The sequence below is a fragment of the Ranitomeya variabilis genome, chromosome 1 (genome assembly GCF_051348905.1).
Source record: "Ranitomeya variabilis isolate aRanVar5 chromosome 1, aRanVar5.hap1, whole genome shotgun sequence".
Lineage (NCBI taxonomy): Eukaryota > Metazoa > Chordata > Amphibia > Anura > Dendrobatidae > Ranitomeya > Ranitomeya variabilis.
The window spans coordinates 629451320-629478591 of NC_135232.1; the positions used below are offsets into that span (position 1 = coordinate 629451320).

The 27272-nt window shown below is 45.5% G+C and overlaps 1 protein-coding gene across 3 annotated transcripts in view; it reads left to right on the forward strand.

The window, feature by feature from the left end:
- Positions 1 to 1424: 1424 nt before the first annotated feature.
- The window catches only part of PLEKHG3 (pleckstrin homology and RhoGEF domain containing G3), a 142040-nt gene continuing 116192 nt past the window's right edge, over positions 1425 to 27272 (forward strand). The window contains exons 1-2 of one of the 3 annotated variants that reach the window (XM_077260861.1): positions 1429 to 1580; positions 20662 to 20775. The gene's annotated coding sequence lies outside the window, so the exon portion shown is untranslated. Of the gene's footprint in view, positions 1581 to 17866; positions 17948 to 20661; positions 20776 to 27272 lie in introns of those variants that run through there. The other 2 variants (XM_077260867.1, XM_077260870.1) reach the window with 2 other exon arrangements.

Below are 27272 nucleotides of genomic sequence, written 5' to 3' on the forward strand. Positions count from 1 at the left end.
CTGTGCAAGAACAATATATGGGCCCCCTTACCTCCAGGGCCCCTGTGCAAGAACAATATATGGGCCCCCTTACCTCCAGGGCCCCTGTGCAAGAACAATATATGGGCCCCCTTACCTCCAGGGCCCCTGTGCAAGAACAATATATGGGCCCCCTTACCTCCAGGGCCCCTGTGCAAGAACAATATATGGGCCCGTGGCAGTCCTCATAATGCACAATTCTACTTGCTTCAGAGATGGAGTGGCCCCCTTAAGGTACCGTTAGACTAAACGACTTACCAACGATCACGACCAGCGATACGACCTGGCCGTGATCGTTGGTAAGTCGTTGTGTGGTCGCTGGGGAGCTGTCACACAGACAGCTCTCTCCAGCGACCAACGATCAGGGGAACGACTTCGGCATCGTTGAAACTGTCTTCAACGATGCCGAAGTCCCCCTGCAGCACCCGGGTAACCAGGGTAAACATCGGGTTACTAAGTGCAGGGCTGCGCTTAGTAACCCGATATTTACCCTGGTTACCATTGAAAAGTTAAAAAAAAAAAACAGTACATACTCACATTCTGATGTGTCTCGTCCCCTGGCGTCCACAGGGTTAAAACTGCTTTCGGCAGGAGCGCTGGTAATGCACGCGCTGCTGCTGAGAGCTTCCCTGCACTGAATGTGTCAGTGCCGGCCGTAAAGCAGAGCACAGCGGTGACGTCACCCTGGTTAGAAGTGAACACATCGCTGGATCGGTGTCACACACGCCGATCCAACGATGGACAGCGGGTGATCAGCGACGAAATAAAGTTCTGGACTTCTAGCTCCGACCAGCGATATCACAGCGGGATCCAGATCGCTGCTGCGTGTCAAACACAACGAGATCGCTATCCAGGACGCTGCAACGTCACGGATCGTCGTCGTTCTCGCTGCAAAGTCGCTTAGTGTGAAGGTACCTTTACCGCCAGGGCCGCTGTGCAAGACCAGTATATGGACCCTTTGCGGTCCGATAGCTCCTTATAATGCACAAATCCACCTGCTTTGAAGGTAGAAATGGGGCCCCTTTCCTGTGGGGTCCCTGTGCAAGAACACTATATGGGCCCTTTGCAGTCCTCATAATGCATAATTCCACCTGCTTCAGAGCTGGAGTGGCCCCCTTACCTCCAGGGCCCTTTGTGGTCCAATAGCTCCTTACAATGCACACTTCCACCTGCCTTGGAGGTAGCAATGGGCCCCTGTGCGGCTGCACCACTGACCTGCCCGCCCCTGGCAGAATGAGCCCAGCTCCAGGCCTTATTACCCAGAGGAGGACGGAGCAGTGAGTGGACTCAGTGGAGCCTGCAGGAAGACTCCGCCTGCGGGCCGTGCTGTCCCACCCTGCGGGCCGTGCTGTCCCACCCTGCGGGCCGTGCTGTCCCACCCTGCGGGCCGTGCTGTCCCACCCTGCGGGCCGTGCTGTCCCACCCTGCTCCCTCTCCGCCTGGCAGAGTCTGGGACTTCCTGACAGTCTGTGCAGAGGCTGCATTGGATCTAACCTCCGTTCTGTAGGCTTGGCGTTCTGGAACACATCGCCCGATCTCCTCCCGAGGCCGGACTACATCAGGTAACCATCTGGTTGGCAGACTCTGCCCGGACGGCAGCTAGAAGTGATGGGGTTAGTACTGGCCCAGCCGTCCCTGCTGGTGTCTGACTGCTCTGCGGATCCAAATAATCAGCGTTTCATGCAGTAAAGTGGGCCGATTCTGTTCTCACTTGTGCCATCCGTTTTCTTCCAGCAGCAGCTATTAACCATTTACAGTTCCCTATGTTACAGAATTGCAATGTATCCAGAATAATCGGACGCGGCTCCGTATCACGTCCATTTTTTGTTTTCTGTAGACTTGAATGGACGAGTCTCATCTAATTTGCAGAAGAAATAAGAGGGAGCGCCATTTGTCAGGCTGGCACAGCAGAGAGCTATTAGATCAGCTTGGCATTTGCAGATCGCTGCAGTAGCAAAAGTTAAAACCGGTTTCTTTACAGTTTTTTTTTTTTAAGTCATTGAAACCTAAGAGCATTTTGCTTTCACAGTGATGTTATTAGAAAAGTGACTTATTGTCTACCAACATTATGTTGCAATGGATCACACACACAATGCTGCTATATAGATTGCCGGGTAATACAATTAACTAGTGTTTCCAGGGTTTTTGCTGAACTCAGTCGAACAATGGGCCATATTTCTCAGTGCCAGTTGCATGAAAAAGAATGGTGTTTATGTTGGATGCTTTAGAGGTTCCTATTTATCAGCTTTTGGTGTTTTCCTAACAGTTTTGCCCAGCTTCGTTGATTAAGTTGGGGTGGAACTTGAAGACTCTTCTAATTTATGATGAGCGTCAGAAATCTTACTCCAGTCAGCAACTGGAGTAAGATTTGTGTTGAGGTGCACATCACTTTACAGACGTGATAGATTCCTCTCGATGAGTGCTCTGATTCCAGCACGCCCCCTCATCAATACCAGCGTGAATAATGCCAGGTTTGATGAATCATAGCCATAAACTTTATTAGTTATTGGAAAAAAAATCCGGATTCCAAGACACACTACGTGGTATTACCTAATTAAAAAAAAATTCATACAGTGATTGTCCACTACTTTAGTATTGATGACTAGTGATGAGCGAACATGTGTTATCTGAGCATGCTCGGGTGCTAACCAAGTGTCTTCAGTGTGCCCGAATACTATGTTCCAGTCCCCACAGCTGCATGTCTCAGGGCTGTTCAACAGCCGCAACACATACAGGTACTGCCTAACAAATAGGGAATCCCTGCATGTGTTGCAGCTGTCAAACAGCAGTGAGAAGTGCAGGTGCAGGGACTCTAACATACTCGAGCACGCAGGAGACACTCGGTTAGCACATTCGCTCATCACTATTGATGACCTATCCTTAGGATATCAGTGTCTAATTCGTGGGGTGCGATATTAGCCACCCCACCGATCAGCTGTTCTAGGTGCCAGCGGCTGCCAGAAGTGCTCAGTTCCGATAGTGAACAACCAGGAGATATAAGGGGTCTGTGTGAGTGCAGGCTGGTAAATTGTGGCCGTGTGCAGTGCACGCACTGTCGCGACACGCCGGTATTATCGGGGAGCGTGAGTGTTCACATGGCCGCATGCTTGCACCGTGACATGAAGGAATTTAGACCTTGAGCACAACACTGTTACAATTTGACAGTCCTGCAGTTACATAGAGAGGTTACAGATGTTTGTATGAAGCATGGACATCCCTTTAAAAGGAACCCCTCAGCAGGATTGTGCACAGTAACCTACAGACAGTGGCAGGTCGGCGCTGTTATACTGATTACACTGATACCTGGTGATGAAATCTGTCTTGTGGTTGTTGTGTAATCTTTATTTTCAGTTTTGAGTTACTGATATGCTCGTCCTCCGGGGCGGTCTGTGGGGGGTCTTCATGTGGTGCTCTGCGTAGGTATTCATAATGCAGACTGCCGACAGGTCGCTGATCCCTCACTGACCTGCCCCCTAGCTAACATACTGAATATTATACATACATATTGAAAAAAAACAAACCTTCTGCAGGAAGGTGCCAGACATGGCATGTTCGCATATGTACTGTGTTTATAATTAATTTCTTTGCTATTCTCCTGATATTCCCCAAAAAAAAAATCAGTTTGAAACTGAAATCTACAAATAAAGATAACACAACAACCACAAGACAGATTTCATCGCCAGGTATCAGTGTAATCAGTATAACGGCACCAACCTGACACTGTAGGTTACTGAGCACAATCCTGCTGACAGGTTCCCATTAAAAAGTGCATGTCACCAGGTCAAAAGTGGCTAATTTACGCTCTTACTGTATTCCCATTATCTCTACTTTCCCCGAGTATTTCATTTTTCTAAATATATATTTTTTATTCCGCCATGTGGCTCCAGAGATGTGAGTCTTTATCTTTACAAGAGGGTTGTGTTCTGAGCAGGGCCGTATTTAGAGGTTCTGCTGCCCTAGGCACTTTTAGTGCTGCCTCCCCCTTTGGTGAGTATGACACTATCGGCAGTGACTTTGGCAAGAATCGCTGATGTGAAAGTAGCCTTTTGCAGCAGATCCGGCAGTTTTTCTGCATCTGCCGGGTAACTGATCACTTACAGCAACACTGCGTTCGGCCTCATTCATTCCCTATGGGATTTGCGGCACTTGCCATGATCTGGCAAATGCGGTACCATACCCCCCAACTTTTGAAGAAGGGAAGGAGGTATAAAGTGTGCAAATTTTAGTCCATGCCTCTGACCACACCCATTTCACAACTAGTCACACCCATATCCACGTCCCAACCACAGCCATTTAGCACTGCTGATCACACTGTTTTATATACAATAATTATAAACAAAACAATATGGCCACAGTGCTCCATACTGTATAATGGCCACACATGATGCTCCATACTGTATAATGACCACACATGATGCTCCATACTGTATAATGACCACACATGATGCTCCATACTGTATAATGGCCACACATGATGCTCCATACTGTATAATGACCACACATGATGCTCCATACTGTATAATGACCACACATGATGCTCCATACTGTATAATGACCACACATGATGCTCCATACTGTATAATGGCCACACATGATGCTCCATACTGTATAATGGCCACACATGATGCTCCATACTGTATAATGACCACACATGATGCTCCATACTGTATAATGACCACACATGATGCTCCATACTGTATAATGGCCACACATGATGCTCCATACTGTATAATGACCACACATGATGCTCCATACTGTATAATGGCCACAAATGATGCTCAATACTGTATAATAGCCACACGTGATGCTCCATACTGTATAATGGCCATTGGCCACACATGATGCTCCATACTGTATAATGGCCACACATGATGCTCCATACTGTATAATGACCACACATGATGCTCCATACTGTATAACGACCACACATGATGCTCAATACTGTATAACGGCCACACATGATGCTCCATACTGTATAATGGCCACACACAGTTCTCCATACTGTATAATGACCCCCCCCCCTCCTGTATGCATGTCTCATATTCCCCCCTGTATGCATGGCTCATATTCCCCCGTATGCATGGCTCATAATTCCCCCCCCCCCCCCTGTATGTATGGCTGATGGCTCATATTCCCCCGTATGCATGGCTCATAATTCCCCCGCATGCATGGCTCATGGCTCATATTCCCCCGTATGCATGGCTCATAATTCCCCCCCCCCCCCCGTATGTATGGCTGATGGCCCATATTCCCCCGTATGCATGGCTCATAATTCCCCCCCCCCGTATGTATGGCTGATGGCTCATATTCCCCTGTATGCATGGCTCATAATTCCCCCCCCCCTGTATGCATGGCTGATGGCTCATATTCCCCCGAATGCATGGCTCATAATTCCCCCCCCCTGTATGCATGGCTGATGGCTCATATTCCCCTGTATGCATGGCTCATAATTCCCCCCCCACCCATATGCATGGCCGATGGCCCATATTCCCCTGTATGCATGGCTCACAATTCCCCCCCCCCTGTATGCATGGCTGATGGCTCATAATTCCCCCCCTGTATGCATGGCTGATGGCTCATATTCCCCTGTATGCATGGCTCATAATTTCCCCCCCCCCCCCATATGCATGGCTGATGGCTCATATTCCCCTGTATGCTTGGCTCATAATTCCCACCCCCTGTATGCATGGCTGATGGCTCATAATTCCCCCCCCCATATGCATGGCTGATGGCTCATATTCCCCTGTATGCATGGCTCATAATTCCCCCCCCCTCTGTATGCATGGCTGATGGCTCATAATTCCCCCGCCCTGTATGCATGGCTGATGGCTCATATTCCCCTGTATGCATGGCTCATAATTTCCCCCCCCCCCCATATGCATGGCTGATGGCTCATGTTCCCCTGTATGCTTGGCTCATAATTCCCACCCCCTGTATGCATGGCTGATGGCTCATAATTCCCCCCCCCATATGCATGGCTGATGGCTCATATTCCCCTGTATGCATGGCTCATAATTCCCCCCCCCCTCTGTATGCATGGCTGATGGCTCATAATTCCCCCGCCCTGTATGCATGGCTGATGGCTCATATTCCCCTGTATGCATGGCTCATAATTCCCCCCCCCCGTATGCATGGCTGATGGCTCATATTCCCCTGTATGCATGGCTCAGGGTGGGTGGGACTCGGGGGCGGGGCGGTCGGTTGCGTTTGTGACCCGGGATTAAAAAAAAAAAAAAAACCTTGCTCAGGTGCCACCCCCCCCCCCGCAATGTCGCCGCCCTAGGCACGTGCCCTCGAGTGCCTAGTGGCAAATACGGCCCTGGTACCAGCTGTGTTTTGTCAGAGGAAGTTCTCTTCTATGTCTTTTCAGTCATTTTGAAGCATCTTTTTTTTTTCTAATTAAATTTATTTTTATTTTACTTATAAAATACTGAGTGGCTCCCGAACGACTGGCTCACTTTTTAAAGCCTGAAGTGGATAAAAAAAGTTTGTAAAAGACTGAACATATGCACAGCATTTCGTTTTAACATAGCAGCTATCAAGAAGTAAGGTATGGAAACCAGACCAGAATTTGACCAGAGATGCATCAGTTTTTCTCAGAGGAGGAGAGGAAAAATATTTCTCTATCTTCTCCATTCTGTCAGTCTGTGAAAATCTGACCGCATTCTGATGTCATCTGAGTGCGATGTTTTTCACTGACCGATAGACTTACATTGCCGATTTTAATCAGACAATCGTATCAAAATCTGACATGTCTGTGATTGCTTCCCTCAGTCCACCTGGTCCGAGGAAAATGGACATGTGCACAGCACTGTAGAATTTTGTGGATTTGAATGCTATGAGTGAGAACCATGGATAGAACAAACTAAAATTGAGGCTGGTACAGAGGGGAGAGGACCCTGCCCTCAGAGTCTTACAATGTCCAGGATAAAGGGCAAATAGGGAGTAGGTCGGGGTGGAGCAGCTCTAGTGGTGGTGAGGTGATAGCAGGATTATTGCACGCTGTAGACTTTCTTGAATGAGGAGTTTCAAGGGTACTTGTGAAGGTTCAAAATGTTGGAGACTATTTGGACTTGCTGAAGCACTGAATTCCAGAGGATGGGGGATGCTTGGGAAAAATCCTGGAGGAGATTGTGTGGTGAACTGACAGAGTGGAGAAGAGAAGGAGGTTCTTATATGTGGGAAGATATACCGGGAGATTATTTTGGAGAAGTATGGAGAAGACAGATTATGGGTGGCCTTGTAAATCGTTGTTAGTAATTTGAACTGAATTGATTGAAAGCCAGTGAAGGGACTTGGAGAGGCAGAGATGGATTAACCAAGCAGAATAGTCAAGAACAGACTGGAGAGGTGCGAGAGTGTTAGGAGGCCACAGAGGAGGATATTGCAGTAGTCAAGCCAGGGGATGACGAGGGCATGAACTAGCATTTTAGTAGATTTAGGGTAGAAGACTGGACGGATTCTGGAAATATTTTTGCGTTTGAGGTGGTAAGGGCTTGGATGCGTGGTTTGACGGATATCAAGATCAGCTTTACTGTTTCTACCAAGGCAACTGAATTGTGATACTGGGTAAAGGGTGATGTAAATTATTGTGATAGATGGTAGGGAGGCTGCGTGAGATGAGAGAAGGATGAGGAGCTCGGTTTTCACCACAATGAGATTTAGAAAATGTAATGAGAAGGTGGACATGTCTGACTCTGGGATTCTGGACAGCAGAGAGGTGACATCTGGGCCAGAGAGGTACCGTAGATCTGAGTGTCCTCAGTGTATAGGTGGTACTGGAAGCCATGGGACTTTATGAGCTGTCTTAGGCCAAAGGTAGATGGACCAGGTCAAGCATGTCCAGTTTTTGCTCTCATTATATTCGTGGGGCTCCACTCAGTATTTCATTTCTTTTTTTCGTTTTTAAATCTGTCATGTAATTTCAGCCATATTTTTTCTCCCAATATGCTAAGCTCTGTGGTCTGGGGCATTGAGGGGAGCTTCTTTAGTTGCCTCTGTACTATTTAAGCCCCATTGGAAAAGATTTTTGAAAAGATTAGAACCTAATAATAAGGCACATATTTAAAAAAAAAAAAAAAGAATACTGAGGCGAGCAGAACACGTATAATAGCAAAACACTGGCCACCTCTGACACATTCCCTGTAAATATCTCACTAAGGCCGGCCTCACACTAGCGAGTTTTACGGACGTAAGAGCGCAGAAATTACGTCCGTAAAACTCGCAAAATAAACGGCACAATTATTCTCAATGGGGCTGCTCCTATTAGCCGTATATTACGGTTCAGTATTATACGGCTTTCTACGGCCGTACAAAATCGCAGCATGCTGCGTTTGTCAGCGTATTGCGCAAAAAAAAATCGCTAATGAAAGTCTATGGGGGCGAGAAAAATACGGATTCCACACGGACCAGCAGTGTGACTTGCGAGAAATACGCAGCGGTGTTAGTGAAAAGTCGGTAATTCAATTGCCGGCTTTTCATTTCTCCTGCACAAACCCGACAGGATATGAGACATGGTTTACATACAGTAAACCATCTCATATCCCCTTTTTTTTTGCATATTCCACACTACTAATGTTAGTAGTGTGTATGTGCAAAATTTCAGCGCTGTAGCTGCTGAAATAAAGGGTTAAATGGCGGAAAAAATTGGCGTGGGCTCCCGCGCAATTTTCTCCGCCAGAGTGGTAAAGCCAGTGACTGAGGGCAGATATTAATAGCCAGGAGAGGGTCCATGGTTATTGGCCCCCCCCGTGGCTAAAAACATCTGCCCCCAGCCACCCCAGAAAAGGCATATCTGGAAGATGCGCCTATTCTGGCACTTGGCCTCTCTCTTCCCACTCCCTGTAGCGGTGGGATATGGGGTAATGAAGGGTTAATGCCACCTTGCTATTGGAAGGTGACATTAAGCCAGATTAATAATGGAGAGGCGTCAATTATGACACCTATCCATTATTAATCCAATTGTTGGAAAGGGTTAAAAAACACACACACACATGATTTAAAAGTAGTTTAATGAAATAAACACAGCGGTTGTTGTAATAATTTATTGTTCTCTCAATCCATCAGGAACACCCTCGCTTGGAAAAATAATAAACGCACAAGATACATACCTTCTGGTGAACCGTCTCGTCCCACGAAGTAATCCATCTGAAGGGATTAACTAATATTACAGGCACGAGCTGCGATAAACCACTCGCTCGTACCTGTAATCCCCGGGTGCTGAAAGGAAAGCAGGATCTGTACTTACATTGAGTCGCGGTGAGGCGCCCTCTGGTGGATGTTCTCATGAACTGCAGCCTGGGAACTTTTGCCCACGCTCCAGGTCATATGAGGACATCCACCAGGGGGCGCATCACCGCGACTGAAGGAAATGTAGGTCAATTACCTACATTTCATTCATTTGCCGGGGAATTACAAGCACGAGAACCGCTGCATTTAGCAGGGCTCCTGCCTGTAATATTAGTTAACCCCTTCAGATGGATTACTTCGTGGGACGAGACGGTTCACCAGAAGGTATGTATCTTGTGCGTTTATTATTTTTCCAAGCGAGGGTGTTCCTGATGGATTGAGAGAACAATAAATTATTACAACAACCGCTGTGTTTATTGCATTAAACTACTTTTAAATCATGTGTGTGTGTTTTTTAACCCTTTCCAACAATTGGATTAATAATGGATAGGTGTCATAATTGACGCCTCTCCATTATTAATCTGGCTTAATGTCACCTTCCAATAGCAAGGTGGCATTAACCCTTCATTACCCCATATCCCACCGCTACAGGGAGTGGGAAGAGAGTGGCCAAGTGCCAGAATAGGCGCATCTTCCAGATGTGCCTTTTCTGGGGTGGCTGGGGGCAGATGTTTGTAGCCACGGGGGGGGCCAATAACCATGGACCCTCTCCTGGCTATTAATATCTGCCCTCAGTCACTGGCTTTACCATTCTGGCGGAGAAAATTGCGCGGGAGCCCACGCCAATTTCTTCCGCCATTTAAACCTTTATTTCAGCAGCTACAGCGCTGAAATTTTGCACATACACACTACTAACATTAGTAGTGTGGAATATGCAAAAAAAAAAAGGGGATATGAGATGGTTTACTGTATGTAAACCATGTCTCATATCCTGTCGGGTTTGTGCAGGAGAAATGAAAAGCCAGCAATTGAATTACCGGCTGTTCACAGATATCGCGCTGAATGAAATCTAAATACAGAATATATATATATGTGTCTCAATGACATATATATATATATATATATATATATATATATATATATATATATATATATATATATATACTGTATATATGTTTTCCCGAACATTTGAGCACATAAATCCATTAGATGTCGGTTTTGCAAGCCTGCGCAAAAATCTCGCAGTACGGATGCCATACGGATTACATACGGAGGATGCCATGCGCAAAATACGCTGACACACCCTTACTACGGATCAATATTTTGGGAACATTTCTCCGTATTACGGCCGTAGTACGGACGTATAATACGTGGCGTATTGTCTTACGCCAAGTGTGAGGCCGGCCTTATAGGTAACAAAGACCCTGTCATGATGTAGAAGTAACAACCCCTTTTAAACACAAAGGGACCAGACATAAAACTTAAGAATTTTAACAACAAACCAAGAATTAAAGGTTTAATAATGAAAAAAATGCAGCAAAAATACAAAGAAATGACATGCTGTAGTATAAAAAATACCGCAAGTAAAAGGATTCACAGTGTGAATGAGATATTAGGAATCTCATTTATTTTGCAACTACTATGAATTGCTGTTTTGTTTTTTTTTTTCGTACCAAAAATGCAAGGAAAAAGATATTGTGTGAACAGGCTCGGACTGGCCCATAGGTGAACAGGGGAATCCCCTGGTGGGCCCCTGTACAGACATGGATCTCCAACTGCATTACTGTATATGAGCAGTACTTGGCATAATTCACTTGATTCACTCTGTACAGAAAAAATCTGCATATCCTCATTCATTTACCACACTACCTAGTTTATTATTTATTATTATGTAGAGGTGAGGTAAATTTATGAAAGAGGGTAGTATCATATTTGCATGCAGGTGAAAAGTGGGCCCCCCAAAGTCAATGTTACTGGTGGGACCTTGGCACCCCAGTCTGACACTGTTTGTGGGGAAAACCAATAACTGCTTTTATGTAAATAATGGGGTATATTATCTGCTCCTGGTTTATTAGGCATTTTGACAAAAAATAATACTGCTTGTGTGTGATGTGTATAATTTATGTCAGTTCTTTTTTTAGCCATTTTGACAACTTAGGCTGGAGTCACACTAGCGTATTGCATCTGATGTGAGAGCATCGGATGCAATATGCTAATGACCCTCTGCTCCTGCTTTGCTGCGAGCAGGAGCCGACTGTCATGCGTCTGTGCTCCGATCGTCTCGCACAGGGAGGATCAGAGCACAGCTGCGGAGGAGACGGAGAAACTAATTTCTCCATCTCCTCCATTGCCGGGGTCAGTGTTTAACACACAGCACTCAGATGATATCCAAGTGATGTGCGTTGTCTCACTCGCACCAATAGGCTTATATAAGCCGAGAGTCGTCCGAGTGTCCGTGACAATCGCAGCATGCCCAAGGAAAATGGAGACAAAAAAAATCGGCTGCTGGGAGCTGCCCCATACTTTAACATTGGTCCGAGTGCAATGCGATTTTTTTTATCGCATTGCACTTGTCCGTTTAAGTCGCCAGTGTGGCCCCGGCCTTACGGGGAAAGTGGTTGCCAAATAAAAAAAAAACAACTTTTAGTTCATTACAGTGGAGTACTTTAAAACTGGCCACAAGCGGCTTTTTATGTTCATGGAGTCTCCTGTAGGAACAAACAGTGACAAATTGGGGCAAAAAAAATGACTTTTTTTTACTGCCAGAAGACCAGGACATGGTCCATCACAAATATCTCTGATGGCGTGCTGCTATACCACGATTTCCCAGGCCTCATGCAGATGTCTGGTTTTCACGGCTGTGGTTTTCACAGATACTACACATACCCATTATAGAATATGGGGCTGTTCATATTTCAGTATTTTTTTATTTTAACATACGGTAGATCACTTCTTCTTGCAAAAATCACAGAGACATCTCCATTTTTACTGACGTGACAGGTAAAAAAATACCAATACAGGTATTTGGGTCCAGACAAATCATGGCTAACACACAGATGGCATCATTCTGCTGTACAGTAAGCCATAGGTGAGTCTTTGGGAGCCCTATTATTACTCAGTACAAAACAAAGCTGTAATACAGTCATGTACAGGCTGTAAGGTCAGTGTCGTGCTGCTAGGTCTACTTTTCACAGAGCTTTAATCTGCTGACAGATGGTCTCACATTATCCCTAAATATCCTCTAGCGCAATTCTTAGTAGACATTAAACGAGTATTCACATCTCCAAGTTCCTATTCCACTATTTAGTGGGTGTAATAATAATATTAGCAAATAGTTCCAATTAGAAATGTAGTATAGTTCTTCTGATTCACTTATTTTGTTTACCTCATGTGCAGGGCATTGCAGTACTTTAGGTATCCATGGTTATGACCACTACCAACAAGCGAACTGTCACTATATGAGTGGTCATAACCATGGATACCTGAGGTCCTGCAATGGTCACTGTACCTCTACTAGGGGGCTCTGTATGTCACTATTGTGGAGGTGCTCTGGTTGTCACTGTACCGCTACTAGGGGGCTCTGTATGTCACTATTGTGGAGGTGCTCTGGTTGTCACTGTACCTTTACTAGGGGGCTCTGGCTGTCACTGTTGTGGAGGGACCCTGGTTGTCGCTGTAGCGCTACTATGGGAGTCTGGTTGCCATTGTATCACTACTATGGGGGCTTCGGTTGTCATTTGTGTGGAAGCAATTCCTTGTCAGTTGTCGTGGTGTGATGATGTTCCAACTCCTCTCAGGTAGCTGCTGCAGCCAATCACTGCCCTCAGTGGTGATAGTAGCACACGTGGAAAATAATTCAATGGAGTGGTCATCTGAGATCAGTCCCACAGTAATCACTGCAGGACAACCAACAAACACTGGCAGTACCACTGGAGCAGCGGATCTGGAGTCCTGCTATTGCACTGCACCTATGGCAAAACTCCTAGCAGCACTTATCTCACCTCAGTCTGCACAGTGTGCTGCACCGTGCTCGTGAAAAAAAAATGGCTGTGCCCAAGTGGGAGGGAGAAGGAGCTCACATGGCTCCATCAAGCCAACAAACCAGCAGCAGCTAACACTAAGGACTCGCTTACATGAGTGTATAACACAGCCGAGTGCTGTCTGATGTTTAATAGGTCTCGGCCCGCCATTGTTTTCTCATGCCTATTTGCAGCATGTTGTGAGTGGTTCTAGAATTCGGATCACACACATCCATATACAAGTCTATGGGTGCATGTGAAACATCGGACTGTGCTCTGATGTAATCCGAGTGTAGTCCGACATCTGCAGACAGAGACAATGGAGAAGATGGAGAAATAAGGTTCTCCGTCTTTTCCACACTTGTCCTGCGATTCTCTCATGCCAGAAAATTGGATCACTCTCAGATGACACTCAGATCAAACTGTGACAGAGTTTGAGGCAACCGTCATTAGAATAATCTGCCCGACTGTCTTGCACGAGAGATTCTACGCTAGTGTAAACGAGTGCTTACCTCAAGTTCCTGTAGGTGCTCAAAGTTCAATGAGTAAATCAATAATGAAACAGGAAATTCTTATCACACTGGTTTGGTTAGGCCAGTCTCACACGTCCAGATAATTCCGGTACCGGAAAAATCGGTACCGGAATTATCCGTGTCCGTGTGCCCGTGCGTTTCTGCGGCACATCAGTGTGGCACACGTGTGCCGACTGGGTACCACACGCACCGTGCAGGAGACAGCGCTAGAGATAAGCGCTGTCCCCCCCACGTGGTGCTGAAGCCGCCATTCATATCTTCTCTGCAGCAGCGTTTGCTGTAGAGAAGATATGAATAATCCTTTTTTTTTTTTTTGGTTTCTCGTGTTTAACATAAAGAGCCATGTCCCCACCCCCTGTGCGCCCGCCCGCTGTTATTAAAATACTCACCCGGCTCCCTCGCAGTGTCCTGTCCTGGCCGCACCTTCTACTGTATGAGCGGTCACGTGGGGCCGCCGATTACAGTCATGAATATGCGGCTCCACCTCCCATTAGGGGTGGAGCCGCATATTCATTTCTGTAATGGGCGGCCCCACGTGACCGCATACAGGAGAAGCTGCGGCCAGGACAGGACACTGCGAGGGAGCCGGGTGAGTATTTTAATAACAGCGGGCGGGCGCACAGCGGGCAGGCGCACAGGGGGTGGGAGGGGGGTGGGGACATGGCTCTTTATGTTAAACACGAGAAACCAAAAAAGGATTATTCATATCTTCTCTACAGCAAACGCTGCTGCAGAGAAGATATGAATGGCGGCTTCAGCACCATGTGGGGGGGACAGCGCTTACTGTAGCGCTGTCTCCTGCACGCCACACGGACTGCACACGGAGAACGTCCGTGTGCGGTACGTGTTTTACACGGACCCATTGACTTTAATGGGTCCGTGTAATACGTGCGCTCCCACGAACACTGACATGTCTCTGTGTTTGGCACACGGAGACACGGTCCGCAAAAAAATCAATGACATCTGCACAGATGCATTGATTTCAATGTGTCTATGTGTGTCAGTGGCTCCGGTACATGAGGAAACTGTCACCTCACGTACCGGAGCCACTGACGTGTGAAACCGGCCTTAGAGAGGTTGTCCAGTCATAAAATATTCATGACCTATCCTGAGGCTACGTTCACACGTTCAGTATTTGGTCAGTATTTTACATCAGCCAAAACCAGGAGTGGAGCAATCAGAGGAAAAGTGTAATAGAAACATGTCACCACTTCTGTATTTGTCACCCACTTGTTTAATAAAATTGGTTTTGTTCATGTAAAAGGGTTTAAAAATGCTGCAAAAAAGTTTTTTCTTTTTTCACAGCGTTTTTTCATCTGCGTCATTAGTGTTACACGTACAGGTGCCTGGGAATCAGCGGTCCCCCCGTGCCGGGTGCTGAAGACAGCACTCATTACTGTCACGTGCTCTTGCAGAGGATAGTGTTGAGAGTTGTATTCAACTGATAACAGTGAGAGCAGATGGCGGCTGATGGGAGTATTCATCAGCCGGCGCCTGTGCTATAAATAGATAATAAAAAAAAAGGGTTTGTGTTCCCCTGTATGGTAACCAGCCAGGCAAAACTGTCAGTTGCGGGCTGCAACCCTCAGATGTCAGCCTCACCTAGGCTGATTATCAAGAATAGTGGGATGTCACCTTTGTATTGTCTGGTGACATCAAGCCCACAGGTTAGTAATGGAGAGGTGTCTATAAGACATCTATCCATTACTAATCCTATAGTTTATTTTGTAAATAAGCACACAGCCAGAATAAAGTTCTTCATTTGAAATAAAAAAAACCCACACTTTGACTTTATTTAAAAATAACAAACACCGTTATACTCACCTAACGCCCATTCCATTGAAGCCATCGTCTCCTATTAAAAAACAAAAACAAAAAAAACAATAATATCCCTCACCTGTCTGACTTTCTGTCCCACTCCATAATCCATGTTTCGGGATAAATAGTTTTCAACCAGCAACCGTCCAGGCTGAGAACCACTGAAGAGTGAGCTGCTGCGAGCGCAGTATCAGTGACCATTGGTGACATCATCGAGGTTACCGCAGGTCACTCAGGCTGCATACCCAGCTGGGCCCCTGAACTGTGGTGACCTCAGCACCATGAGAAAAAGTCTCACTGTGCAGCCTATTTTTAGTCTGGCGGGTGGCAATATCCATGGCCCCTTACCAGCCTGAGATTACCAGCCCCCAGGTGTCTGCTATACCTTGGTTGGTTGTCAAAAATGGGTGAACTGCACGCCATTTTTTAATATTATGTATTTAAAAAAATACTCCTCTATTCTTGATAACCAGCCTTGGTAACGCTGACAGATGAGGATTGCAGCCCACAGATGTCAGTTTTACCTGGCTGGTTATCAAAAATACAGGGAAACTTACGCTATTTTTATTTTAAAATATTTATTTATAGAGCAGGCGGCGGCTTAAAAATACTCCCATCAACTGTCGCCTCACTTTGCTGTTATCAGTTGAATACAAGTCTCAACATTGTCCCTGGCTCTCGCTGATCGCTGCGCGAGCAGTTGACAATTATGTGAGTTGTCTTCTTTAGCACCCGGCGCCAAGGAACAGCGCGAACAATACCTCTGATTTGCAGGGGCCAGTATGTGTGATACTGATGAGGCACACGGTTGTCACACGTATTAAACACATGGACACAGTTATCTCCTGTACTGTTTTTTCCAGTACCAGAAATGTCAGGACATGTGAATGCCCTAAAAAGCAGTAAACTATATGCAGGAAAGCGAGGAAATCTGGCACAACTGTCCATCAGTAAAAAAGGATTTTATTGTGAAGCCATTAAAAGGTTTAGGAATCCAAACTTACAAAGTTAAAAACCTGACTCCTTAGACTAAAGATGCCAGAAATGCATCTGGTTTTCTGCGCCATTTCTGCGCCTCTAGTTTAAATTGGGTTACTTGCTGTTTTTTAACATGTTTTTTATCACGTTTGATGCTGCCCGTTCTTGTCTCTATTTGGTGTGTCATGCTTTAAATAAAGCTGCATTGTTTTTGATACTTCTTTTTTTTATTTGGCAAAACTTTATTGAAATACTTAGATTTCAAGCATTTTTATGAGTTTGTGCCACTGAAACGCACTAAAAACGCATGAGTGGGTTTTTTATGTGGGTTTTCACCAGTTAGGGTATGTTTCCACGGTCAGGAAACGCTGCTTGTTTGACACTGCGCAGAGCTGCAGCGTCAAACAAGCAGCGTCCAGATGTTCCAGCATAGTGGAGGGGATTTTATGAAATCCCGTCTCCACTATGCGTGGAAACCCGCACGCGGCGGCCCCTGGACTCCGGACATGCTGCGCGTCTTTTCAGATCGCAGCATGTCCGTATGCCTTGCGGGGACGCAGCGTCCCCGCAAGGCATATCACAGGGCGCTATGGGAGAGAGCGATCATCCCGGATGTGAAGAGTTAACACATCCGGCATGATCGCGTCTCAGAAAGGGGGCGGGGCTTAGCGCCGAGCGGCTTCGCCGCTGCGGCGATACCGCCGGCCATCCTGACAGTGGAAACATACCCTTAATGTAAGTCTCTGGGGAAAACCCACACAGAAATTGACATGTTGCGGATTTGAAACAGGTCAGTGTACGCAGCGTTAAAAAGAAGCAAAGAGGGCAGGAGATTTGTATAATCACATCCACTTTTCTGGAACCACTGTTTTTTTTATGTCAAAAACCCATCATGGGCACTTAGCTGTATTTTCTGAAGTGCTGCAGTCAGTGATATCAGCAGCACAGTTATTGGCTCCAGCGCTGCAGACAATGACGGTCACCAGGAGTAAAGATGGGCGAGTAAGGGCTCATTCAGACATACCTTTTTGCATTACGTAACTTGTATCACCAGCTATTTTGTTCAGCGTTTTATCAGATTTTCCGCAGTGTCAACATTTCATTTGAGTTTCATCAGTTTCTCTAGGATGAGAAAAAAAAATTCTGCACCTGATGGCTCCCAAACACTTTTGGATTTTAGCTGCTCTCCTTCGAAACAAACTGCAGCCTGAATTCAAGCTTTGATCTGGCAGTTATGGGGTTAAGTGTGAGGAGACAGTTCGGCCATGCTGCCAGCAAACATTGCTGCCTAGTTCTTATCTACCACATCCCCCACTTAGCAGGTGACTAATTACCAGTTATGGCAGAAACTACTGAGCAAGATAGTCCCTTCTTCTCACTGAGGCTCCCACCAAAGCTACCAAGGATCTCGGCACCTCCTTGCTTCTTCTGGCAGCACCGACTTCACCAATAGTAAGACTGTGCCGTCAGGGATGGGGCTAAAATCTAATTTGTAATTCTGAGAAAAATCTCAATAGTGGATCAGATGGCATTGACTTTCCTCCCCTTTTGCTATCTACGGGCCCGACAGAAACAATCAAAGGGGCGGATGTGCCGCCATTTTGCCCACTTCTGTATTAATTGGATATTTGTCTATGGAAATCAAAAGGCTTTTGGAATTATAGTAAATTGGACAGGTTCATGTACTTTATTATCACCAGGTGTTGTTTTTTGCACACATAGGCCACGTTCACACCTTCAGTATTTGGTCAGTATTTTACCTCAGTATCTGTAAGCCAAAACCAGGAGTGGGTGATAAATACAGAAGTGGTGCATATGTTTCTATTATACTTTTCCTCTGATTGTTCCACTCCTGGTTATGGCTTACAAATACTGAGGTAAAAAAAAATACTGATCATGGCCTAAAGGCTATGTGCACACGACGTCTTTTAGATGCTGTACTCAAATAGTTTTTTCCAGGAAAAGACCCTCTAGGAAAACAGAATTTTTCCTGAAGCATTTACTTGGACTTCTTAGGCCGGCGTCACACTCAGCGTAAGACAATACGGTCCGTTTTTTACGGCCGTAATACGGAGAAATGTTCCCAAAATAGTGATCCGTAGTCAGGGTGTGTCAGCGTATTTTGCGCATGGCATCCTCCGTATGTAATCCGTATGGCATCCGTACTGCGATATTTTCTCGCAGGCTTGCAAAACCGACATCTAATGGATTTATGTGCTCAAATGTCCGTTAAAACATATATACAGTATATATATATATATATATATATATATATATATATATATATATATATATGTCATTGAGACATATATATATATATATATATATATATATATATATATATATATATATTCTGTATTTATATTTAATTCAGCGCGATATATGTTAAAAGCCGGTAATTCAATTGCCGGCTTTTCATTTCTCCTTCACAAACTTGACAGGATATGAGACATGGTTTACATACAGTAAACCATCTCATATCCCCCTTTTTTTTGCATATTCCACACTACTAATGTTAGTAGTGTGTATGTGCAAAATGTGGGCGCTGTAGCTGCGAAAATAAAGGGTTAAATTGCGGAAAAAATTGGCGTGGGCTCCCGCGCAATTTTCTCCGCCAGAATGGTAAAGCCAGTGACTGAGGGCAGATATTAATAGCCAGGAGAGGGTCCATGGTTATTGCCCCCCCTGGCTACAAACATCTGCCCCCAGCCACCCCAGAAAAGGCACATCTGGAAGATGCGCCTATTCTGGCACTTGGCCACTCTCTTCCCACTCCCGTGTAGCGGTGGGATATGGGGTAATGAAGGGTTAATGCCACCTTGCTATTGTAAGGTGACATTAAGCCAGATTAATAATGGAGAGGCGACAATGATGACACCTATCCATTATTAATCCAATTGTCTGAAAGGGTTAAAAAAAACACACACATTATTAAAAAGTATTTTAATGAAATAAACACACAGGTTGTTTTAGTATTTTATTGCTCTCTCAATCCATCCGGAACACCCTCGCTTGGCAAAATAATAATAATGTCTCATATCATGTCGGGTTTAGGCAGGAGAAATGAAAAGCCGGCAATTGAATTACCTGTATGAAATAAACTTTGGCACTCAACTTGCAATAATATGGAAATTTTAATGGCATAGCGATATTCACATATGGATATGGATCCTAAAGTGGACCAGAGCTTAAGGTCCCTGTCGGGAGGTGGCAGAGGTGTGGGTCCAGAACGCGGTGTCCACCGCTAGTTCCAAGGTGTCAATGACAATGATAAGCTCTGGTCCACTTTAGGATCCATATCCATATGTGAATATCGCTATTCACATATACACATGATACTACCCTGACTCTTGAAGAGGATACATATATATAATTTCTCTCAACCACATTTGCTAGCCTGGATATTAGGATATATTCCATCACCCAGATAAGGAGCAGGACGGTCCAACACACCTCCTCCCGCCACCGTATCCTCATCCATATTGATACATGGGATCCATGCGTAGGACCTTATTCTGACTTTAAGCCACACACAAATAGTGTTTCTAAGGGACTAAGTACACTGAAGAAGGTCAATGTCTCTGACCGAAACGTTTGTTGTACAAGTGGCTGCCATTAAAATTTCCATATTATTGCAAGTTGAGTGCCAAAGTTTATTTCATATAGCTTCTGGTTTGGGAACCTTCTTTGTGCACCACTACAGCTGTGCCACGTTATACTGCGGCAATTGAATTACCGACTTTTCACTAACACCGCTGCGTATTTCTCGCAAGTCACACTGCTGGTCCGTGTGGAATCCGTATTTTTCTCGCCCCCATAGACTTTCATTGGCGATTTATTTGCGCAATACGGTGACAAACGCAGCATGCTGCGATTTTGTACGGCCGTAGAGTACCGTATAATACGGATCAGTAAAATACGGCTGATTGGAGCTGGGACATAGGGAATCATTGTGCCGTGTGTTATGCGTATTTTACGGATGTATTTTCTGCGCTCATACGTCCGTAAAACTCGCCAGTGTGACGCCGGCCTTAGTAGACATCTTCCATATTCTATGTATTAATTGGGAGTATTGGCAACTACACGTCTCTAAAGCCGTCACATATGCATAGCAAGTTGTTTTTAGATTGTTGAGCATCTCTCCATTCTTTTTTGTGTTTTTACAGTGCTTTTTCAGGCGGAATTAATCTCCGCTTTCTTTCTGCTAAACTTCGGGTCACCTAAGTAGTGTCTCTGCATGTGGTCTCATATCCGCTTCATCCCTTAGGGCTCCTTCACAGGTCAGTGATTTTTCTCTTTGATCAAAAAGGCTGATTACATTTCTATCATTTTCTGCTACAGTTTCATCAAAGTTTGGTCAGTTTATAATTTTTTACCATCGTATTTCCATAATAATATGTATACATATACATACTCGTATACTCTTTCTCATGCATAGATATTAAAACCAAAGCAATAAGCCGGACTATGAGCTGGAATACGTGCAAAGTGTAAGAGCACGTTCACACTGTGGCCATTTCACAGAGAAAAGCCAAGAAAAAGAAACAAAATGAGCATACATCATACAGCAAATCAATAGTAATAATACATGTAGATAACATAGATGGTTTGGTTAATGCTATTTTGATAAAAAAGAAAGCAAACAAACGTTTGGAGCGGCCCCCAAATGCAGGGCAGCGGGGTACTCGGTACCAGGTCCCTCGGTCTCGGTTCTGGGGATGTCACGGTGGCCCGACCCGGTTCGTGGCCCTGCTAAGGGGCACCCAATTAAAGGTGATGAAAGTTTGTCAAGTGTTCATGACGCCACCTGTGGTATTCGGTGAGGGTGACCGACGCTGCTAGGGGTCCGCTGGGGTGATGGAATGGCAGCTAGATGTTGTAACTTCCCACAGGTGAAGTATGTCCCCAGGGCTTCCCTTGATGAGTAGATGGTAATGGTGTAGGTCCCTGCTGAGCACCACTGGATAGTCCTCACAACTGCCGTGTATGTTTCTGTTCTCTCTCTCCATCCCCCAGATGATATGGATAGGACGCACCCGTATGACAGGGTAGGCCTGGAGTTATTTTATAGGGACCCTAGAGACGCCCCTCTCCCACAATTGCCTCCGTTGTCTTCATTAGGTGTAAAGGTGAGACAGCCAACCTAGAGTTAACTGCCCTGCCGTAGTTTAAAGAAAAGCGTAGAGTCTATTACTTCCTCGGCGTTCCGGCCGCCGGCTACGCGCCTCAGAAGGATGTTGCCGATCTTGGGGCACGACTCCTACTGGTTCTATCGCCTTTGTGCTGTGATCTCGTTTCTCACTTCTCTACAATATACTTCGCTTCGTGTCCTTTCTTAAGATGCCGCCGCAATGAGGTGCAGGCACGGCTCTGTAACGATCTGTCCTTTGCTGAAATATCCTGCATGTCTATTGCTCCATTCCCTGACAGCAAGCAAGCTTGAATGGTAACATATCATTCATTCTTTGAACTGAAATATCCTGCATGTCTATTGCTCCATTCCCTGACAGCAAGCAAGCTTGAATGGTAACATATCATTCATTCTTTGAACTGAAATATCCTGCATGTCTATTGCTCCATTCCCTGACAGCAAGCAAGCTTGAATGGTAACATATCATTCATTCTTTGAACTGAAATATCCTGCATGTCTATTGCTCCATTCCCTGACAGCAAGCAAGCTTGAATGGTAACATATCATTCATTCTTTGAACTGAAATATCCTGCATGTCTATTGCTCCATTCCCTGACAGCAAGCAAGCTTGAATGGTAACATATCATTCATTCTTTGAACTGAAATATCCTGCATGTCTATTGCTCCATTCCCTGACAGCAAGCAAGCTTGAATGGTAACATATCATTCATTCTTTGAACTGAAATATCCTGCATGTCTATTGCTCCATTCCCTGACAGCAAGCAAGCTTGAATGGTAACATATCATTCATTCTTTGAACTGAAATATCCTGCATGTCTATTGCTCCATTCCCTGACAGCAAGCAAGCTTGAATGGTATCAGAGTCCTTCTACCTTCGGCATTGATTCCTGCTTATATCTATATTTGTTAGCCAGCTTGTTATGCAATTGTTTTTGTTTCTAGATATTTAATTCTCTTCTGCTTGTCCTTATGCCAAGAGTTCGCATAACTGTTTTTCAAAGGGGTTTATGATCCATGTAGACCTGGACATTTGTTTATCTGATCACTACATTTATTGTGCCCTGCTGTCTCAATTGAGTTAGATTGATTGGTAACGAGAGGGGGGAAGACCAAAAAAAAAAAAAAAAAAAAAGTGAGATCTAAGAGCTGGCCACCTATAAATGTAGATATAGCTTGGGGAAGCATTCATGCAGGGGGCATTCGTGCACTATTATTCGTGTACATTTTTTTTTTCAAAGTACTTTTTTTTTCTAAGTATTCAGCAGTTATAACATGGCAGTTAGACAGGGCAGCAGACAGGTAAGACAATCAAAATCTATTCCCTATTCAGTTGGCACACAGCAAATACTCACCATATGTATTTGTATAATCTATATCATGGCTGCTGCTTTCACTCACATTCACCGCCCTTGCATCAACTCTTTACACTCCATCCATATTGGCCCCTCTGTCCTGGCCTCTCCTATGTATAGCACTCATGCTCTGTTCACATTGCTTAACAGTACAGATCCATTCAGTCCCACCATCCAACACAAGAGACGCTCTCACAAATCACTTAACCATCTGCTCACTCTTTCTATCCTCCTTCTCCTAGTTGCTGGAGACATCTCTCCGAACCCCGGCCCCCCATGTTATAGCCAGTCAAACCTCCCAACTGCTACACCCAGAAACCCCTCTAACCTTATTAATATTCCATGCATGCCTTCTGTCTCTTTCAATTGTGCTCTTTGGAATTCTCGCTCTGTGTGTAATAAACTCTCCTTCATTCATGACTTCTTCCTTTCTAACTCTCTTAATCTCCTGGCTCTTACTGAAACCTGGATCCAGCAGTCAGACACAACCGCTGCTGCTGCTCTCTCATTTGGTGGACTACACTTTTCTCATACCCCAAGATCAGACAACAGAGCAGGTGGAGGCGTTGGTCTGCTCCTTTCACCCAAATGTACCTTCCAAGTTATCCCCCAAGTACCCTCACTTGTATTCCCTTCCTTTGAGGTCCATGCTGTCAGATTCTACGTCCCCTTCTCCATGCGAGTGGCGGTGGTGTATCGTCCTCCTGGCCCCTCTCACCAGTTCCTGGATCATTTTGCCACCTGGCTTCCACACTTTCTCTCTTATGACACCCCCACCCTCATCATGGGTGATTTCAATATCCCAATTGCTTCTCCCCTCTCCCCATCTGCTTCTCACCTTTTATCTCTAACCTCCTCTTTCGGCCTCTCGCAGCATACTAACTCTCCAACACATGATGATGGAAACTCCCTTGATTTGGTCTTCTCCCGGCTTTGCTCACTGGATGATTTCACAAACTCCCCTCTCCCGCTCTCTGACCACAACCTTCTTTCATTCTCTATCAAGAACTGCCATCCCGCTCAGGTCATCCCCACTTTCCACACTTATAGAAACATACAGGCCATTAACACCCAGAAACTTATGAAGAACTTGCAGTCTTCATTGGCCCCAATCTCCTCCATCTCTTGTCCTGATTCTGCTCTGAAGCATTACAATGAAACCCTGCAAAGTGCCCTGGAAGAAGCTGCACCTCCTATACATAGAACAACTCGGCACAGACGGCGACAACCGTGGCACACGCTGCAAACACGTTTCCTGCAGCGGTGCTCCAGGTGCGCCGAACGTCTGTGGAGAAAATCTAATCTGCCCGAAGATTTCATCCATTATAAGTTCATGTTAAAAACATACAACTCTGCCCTTCACCTCTCCAAACAAACCTATTTCAACACCCTCATCACCTCGCTGTCCAATAACCCTAAACGTCTCTTTGACACTTTCCGGTCCCTACTCAACCCAAGAGAGCAGGCCCCAACCACAGATCTCCACGCTGACGATCTGGCCAATTACTTCAAAGAAAAAATTGACCACATTCGACAGGAAATCATTTCCCAATCTCTTCATACCAAGCACTGTCCTCCCTCCCCCACTGCATCTAGTTCACTCTCTGACTTTGAACCAGTTACAGAAGAAGAAGTAAGCAGGCTCCTTGCATCTTCTCGCCCGACCACTTGCACCAGCGACCCCATTCCGTCGCATCTCCTCCAGTCCCTTTCCCCGGCTGTCACCTCTCACCTAACAAAAATATTCAACCTTTCCCTCACTTCCGGTATTTTTCCCTCCTCATTTAAGCATGCCATCATACATCCACTACTTAAAAAGCCCTCCCTCGATCAAAATTGTGCCGCTAATTATAGACCTGTCTCTAATCTTCCCTTCATCTCTAAACTCCTGGAACGCCTGGTCCACTCCCGTCTTACCCGCTATCTCTCAGATAATTCTCTTCTCGACCCTCTTCAATCTGGTTTCCGCTCTTTACACTCTACTGAAACTGCCCTCACTAAAGTCTCTAATGACCTACTAACAGCTAAATCTAATGGTCACTATTCCATGCTAATTCTCTTGGATCTCTCCGCAGCATTCGACACTGTGGATCATCAGCTCCTCCTCACTATGCTCCGCTCCATCGGCCTCAAGGACACCGTTCTCTCTTGGTTCTCCTCCTATCTCTCTGGCCGATCCTTCACTGTTTGTTTTGCTGGTTCCTCCTCCTCTCACCTTCCCCTTACTGTTGGGGTTCCTCAAGGATCAGTCCTAGGCCCCCTCCTCTTCTCTTTGTATACTGCCCCTATTGGACAAACAATCAGTAGATTTGGTTTCCAGTACCATCTCTATGCTGACGACACCCAATTATATACCTCTTCTCCTGTTATCACGCCGACCTTTTTAGAAAACACCAGTGATTGTCTTACCGCTGTCTCTAACATCATGTCCTCCCACTATCTGAAACTGAACCTGTCAAAAACTGAACTCCTCGTGTTCTCTCCCTCTACAAACCTACCTTTGCCCGACATTGCCATCTCTGTGTGCGGTTCCACCATTACTCCAAAGCAACATGCCCGCTGCCTTGGAGTCATCCTTGATTCCGAGCTTTCATTCACCCCCCACATCCGATCACTGGCTCGCTCTTCTTATCTGCATCTCAAAAACATTTCCAGAATTCGCCCTTTTCTTACCTTCGACTCTGCAAAAACTCTTACTGTCTCACTTATTCATTCTCGTCTGGACTATTGTAACTCTCTACTAATTGGCCTACCTTTCACCAGACTCTCCCCGCTCCAATCTGTCCTGAATGCTGCTGCCAGGATCATATTCCTCGCCAACCATTACACCGATGCCTCTACCTTGTGCCAGTCATTACACTGGCTACCCATCCAATCCAGAATCCAGTACAAAACTACTACCCTCATCCACAAAGCACTCCATGGCTCAGCACCACCCTACATCTCCTCTCTGGTCTCAGTCTACCAACCTACCCGTGCCCTCCGCTCTGCTAATGACCTCAGGTTAGCATCCTCAATAATCAGAACCTCCCACTCCCGTCTCCAAGACTTTACACGTGCGGCGCCGATTCTTTGGAATGCACTACCTAGGTTAATACAATTAATCCCCAATCCCCACAGTTTTAAGCGTGCACTAAAAACTCATTTGTTCAGATTGGCCTACCGCCTCAACGCATTAACCTAATTATCCCTGTGTGGCCTATTAATAAAAAACAACAACATAATCACGTTCCTCCATCATGTTCTCATACACTTTATGCAGTTAATAGCCTCTGTGTCTGTACTGTTACATACTTAGGCAGTTAACTGGTTCATGCAGCTTTACATGAACACCCGAGCCTTACACTATGGCTGGTCCAAATAACTAAAGCAATTGTTACCATCCACCTCTTGTGTCTCCCCTTTTCCTCATAGATTGTAAGCTTGCGAGCAGCAGGGCCCTCATTCCTCCTGGTATCTGTTTTGAACTGTGATTTCTGTTATGCTGTAATGTCTGTTGTCTGTATAAGTCCCCTCTATAAGTTGTAAAGCGCTGCGGAATATGTTGGCGCTATATAAATAAAATTATTATTATTATTATTATTATAGGCCACTGTCAGGATCCCACCCCTGACAGGGACCTCCCTGAATCTTCCCAAGCAACCTCTTCTCTCACTAGATGTTACCTGGGCAAAACCCAGTCAGCTTCTCTCTAACTTCCAATCCAACCCCCAGTTTTACCAGAGTGTGAGGAGTGGCCTAATACATAGAACCTTTTGCTCCCACTGGTGGCTAGAGTGTGAAGTGTAATGTGTGACTGTGATACCTGGTCAGGTGAACTCCTTTAGTGCCATCAGACGTACCATCACTCCCCTTAGCGGCAGAGCGACAATACTGCAACGACCAGGACTCTGGGGCGCTGCACATACAAGCCATCTCACCGCAACAAGGTGTAGCCACGGTCTTAACCTGTCTCAAGTATTAAAACTTTTCCATGTCTCAAAGGGCATCAGTGTCAATAAGGAAGATCTTGGCAAAGCACAGCCCACGGGCTGGACCATGCCCTCCTGACGTTCATCCGCCACTCCTTGACACCACTCTCTGCATCCTCTAGATGTAGACAGTGGTTAATACATTGGTGGATGATGGTGTCGCTGGCTCCATCTTCTACCAGTCAATGTGTGAGTCCACAGTCGTGATGACGTAATTTCATACTGTACATAGTTCCATATGTGGAGCACATGCTGTATATAAGAGGCTATGTGGAGCACATTATGTATACAGAGAGGCTACG